The 3865-nt window shown below is 58.4% G+C and overlaps 2 pseudogenes; both read left to right on the top strand.

The window, feature by feature from the left end:
* Positions 1-1818: 1818 nt before the first annotated feature.
* On the top strand, positions 1819-2927 carry LOC144771369 (18S ribosomal RNA; annotated as a pseudogene).
* Positions 2928-3422: 495 nt separating this feature from the next.
* LOC144771161 (5.8S ribosomal RNA) lies at positions 3423-3575 on the top strand (annotated as a pseudogene).
* The last annotated feature ends 290 nt before the right edge of the window (positions 3576-3865 follow it).

Raw genomic sequence — 3865 nt, 5'->3', positions numbered from 1 at the left:
GTGCGCAAAGGTTACCAGAAAGGGGGGTACCCTACCTCCAGATTACTAGGAACAGGGTACTCCAAAACCCCTCTCAGTCTTGCAGTTCTCAGCCGGCAGTCAGACGGGCTAGGATCCCCCCCAGCCTAGGGCTCTGTCCCCCGGCCCATTGTGTGGTGTGGTGCCCAGGATGGGGACCTGCAGGCTCGGGAGGCCTCACCTCTGCCTGGGAGCCCGATGGGGTCCAGGGGCCCTAGGCTCAGTCTCCTGGCCCGTCGCTCTGTAAGGGGCCGGAGACGGGGTTCCCCTGTGCCAAGGGAGCCTGCCCCTGCATGGCTGGGTACAGGAGCTCTGAAGGGCCCCCCTTAGGGCCCTGGGGATGGCGCCACCCCACCCCGGGCTCTGTCCTCATGCCTGCCATGTGGCAGGGTGCCCGGGATGGGGTACCGTGGGCCTGGGAAGGATTCCGCTGAGCCCCTGGGCCCGGGAGCCCCGATGGCGTCCAGGGGCCCACTTGGCCCCAGGTCGGTTGCTCCAGCCCTGGGCCCTGTCCACTGTCCTGCCACTCTGCCAAGGGTTCGGGACGGGGGTCCAGTGCAGACCTCCCCCGCTTTGCCTGCTTGTCAACGTGTGTGCAGGCCCAGGGTCATAAAGCCCGTCATCTCCCCCCTTGCAGCCCCAAGGCTGAGGCCAAGCTGGGGCCCTGGCCTCTGGCCCCCATGCCTCGATACCCGCTCGCCCTTTCATTAGGGCGCAGAGCGACCAGATGGATGCCCTACGAGCCCGGCCATCTGGTTGTGCCTTTCCCATCAGCCATCTGGTTGCCCCTAATCCCTCTGTCATCTGGTCAAGAGCAATGCTTTCCAATGGGGCAACCAGGTGGCCTGGCTTCACTGGAAGTCCTGATGAGGTGTCATTTGCCTCCCCAATCCCAGCGAGGGCTCCTGGAGGTTGGGCACGTTCTCGCCTTGGGTGCCCTCTGTCACCCAGTTTGCACAGATCACAAGAAAGGGGGTATTTTTCCTCCAGAATACTATGGAGAGGGTCAGTCAGACCTCCATGAGGTCCGGTGATTCTGATAAAGGGGAAGGCACGACCCTGGGCTGCCCGCCTGGGTCCCCAGGGGCCCTGGTCCACACCTGCCTTCCAGCCCCTTCTCGGCGGGTCTTTCCTCTAAGCCTGCACACCCTGGGAGCAGGTAGGGATGTGAAGCTGGCATCTCTCGTGCAGGGCGGCCTGCCAAGGGAGGCCCCAAAAGTACTCCTATCGATTGGGCACTCTCGGTCTGTTTAGGGATGGACTGCTTGGCCTGCCTCATCTGTTCTTTCAAGCAAAGAGCTTCCAGCCCACATGGACCATTCGACTTGAGGGCCTGTCGCCTGGTGGGAAGTCCTTCACCCTAACTCTCAGAGTGAAGGCTGAGTGGCCCGGTACCTCGCTCCCCCAGTGGTCCCAACCGAGCGGAAGAGGTTGGGTGGTGCCAGGACCTCAGATGCTGCTGCCTGGCAGGTCCTTAGGCCCTTCCCACCACGCCGTTATCCCTCTCCACCCAGCGCATTTCTGCAGAAGCTCCGAATGGCTGTTCTGAGGGGTGCGGCAGCCGCCTGGCTTTGGCACCCCTGTGTCTTGCTCAGGCTGCGCCTCGGCCCACCTCTCCCTGCCTGACGACACGGGTGGGCCTGCCAGTGCCTTTGCGACTGAACCTCTCCAGCTCTCATGCCCAGGCAGGCAGGCAGGCTCCTTCTGCTATCAGACCCCCGAGAGGGAGGGGTGTGCGAAGGTTGACGGTCGGGGAGATGGGCACGCGGCTCCTGAACCCACCCCATCAGCAGGTGCGGCTACCTGGTTGATCCTGCCAGTAGCACATGCTTGTCTCTAAGATTAAGCCATGCATGTGTAAGTACACACGGCCGGTACAGTGAAACTGCGAAAGGCTCATTAAAAAATCAGTTATGGTTCCTTTCATTGCTCCATCTGTTACTTGGATAACTGTGGTAATTCTAGAGCTAATACATGCTGACGAGCATTGACCTCCTGGGATACGTGCATTTATCAGACCAAGACCAATCCGGACTCGCCTGGCCTCTTTGGTGACTCTAGATAACCCTGGGCGATCGCACATCCCTGTGATAATACATTCGGATGTCTGCCCTATCAACTTTCGATAGTACTTTCTGTGCCTACCATGGTGACCATGGGTAACGGAGAATCAGGGTCCGATTCCGGAGAGGGAGCCTAAAAAACGGCTACCACATCCATGGAAGGCAGCAGGTGCGCAAATTACCCACTCCCGACTCGGGAGGTAGTGACGAAAAATAACAGTACAGGACTCTTTCGAGACCCTGTAATTAGAATGAGTACACTTTAAATCCTTTAACGATGATCCATTGGAGGGCAAGTCTGGTGCCAGAAGCCACGGTAATTCCAGCTCCAGTAGCGTATATTAAAGTTGCTGCAGGTAAAAAGCTCGTAGTTGGATCTTGGAATCGAGATGGCGGTCCGCGGCAAGGCGAGCTACCCCCTGTCCCAGCCCCAGTCTCTCAGCGCCCTTAATGCTCTTCATTGAGGGTCCTGGGGGTCCGAAGAGTTTACTTTGAAAAAATGAGACTGCTCAAAGCAGGCCAGTCGCCTGAATACTTCAGCAAGGAATAATCGAACAGGACTGCAGTTCTGTTTTGCTGGTTTTCAGAACTGGGCCATGATTAAGAGAGACAGCCGGGGGCATTTGTATTGTGCCGCTAGAGGTGAAATTCTTGGACCGGCGCAAGATGAACCAAAGGGAAAGCATTTGCCATGAATGTTTTTATTATTCAATAACGAAAGTCGTAGGTTCAAAGACGATCAGATATCGTCATAGTTCCGACCATAAACGATGCCGAGAAGGAGCTGAGGGCCTGCAAGGGGAACCCGGGCTGCTCTCAGTGGGAGTTATGCAGGATGGCTCTTCCTTTTGGCACCTCCTACCCGGGCAAGGGTGGGGTGGGCTACTCACCAGCCTGCTGGCATGGCTCGGGCAGTCCGGATGTCCAGGCTGAGGGGTCCCGACCGGTTAATCCAGGAGGGACCGGCAGTGGTAGGTCATGTCATCAATGGAGCGCACACCGCTAGCCCCTCCTCCGGATCGCCCCTCGGGACTCTGGTAATTGTAGTCAGGTGGGTGCAAGTCGGTACTTGTTGGACTGATGAATCTCTAACCGGCAGTGGTGGGGCTGCCTGGTCCCATCACACTGGGAGCCCCCTTGCCCACTGGTGTTTGGGACTCCCAGGCCAAGTGAATGGTAAAGTTTTTTTTCTCCCAACGGTGCATTCTGACTCCCAGAGGGGAAGCCTTAAACAGGGTGCCCGGGTCGTCTTGCCGCACGGGCTGTGGATGGAAGGCCGTCGGCTTTCTCCCACCTCTCCTATGCCCACAGGTAGGTGAACGTTTTCAAAAAGTTGCCTGTGACTCTTGGCGGTGGATCACTCGGCTTGCACGTCAATGAAGAACGCGGCTAGCTGCGAAAATTAGTATGAATTTCAGGACACATTGATCATCAACACTTCGAACGCACCTTGTGGGCCGGGTTCCTCCTGAGGATATGCCTGTCTGAGAGCCATCGCAGGGTTAGCTGTGCTTCCCTTCATCCCCCCACAAGGTCAGACCGGGGCTTGAGCTCCGTCCGGCAGTCCCTGGGGTGGGGGAGCCCACCGGTCCTGCAAGCCATCCGAGGGTCCAGTTGCTGGGAACGGGGGTCCATTGGGGACAGGGCAGGCTCACCCGACCTGGCTGGGTTCAGAAGCAGGGACCAGGCCTGGGGGCTGGGGGTTGTGGCTGGCTAACTCCCCTCCGCTGGTGGAGGGACGTTCTCTGCCCACCCCTTAAGTGGAAAAGACACAGACAAGCACA

Source organism: Lissotriton helveticus, chromosome 7 (genome assembly GCF_964261635.1).
Source record: "Lissotriton helveticus chromosome 7, aLisHel1.1, whole genome shotgun sequence".
In the NCBI taxonomy this organism is placed as follows: Eukaryota; Metazoa; Chordata; class Amphibia; order Caudata; family Salamandridae; genus Lissotriton; species Lissotriton helveticus.
This window is presented reverse-complemented; position numbering and strand designations above follow the sequence as displayed.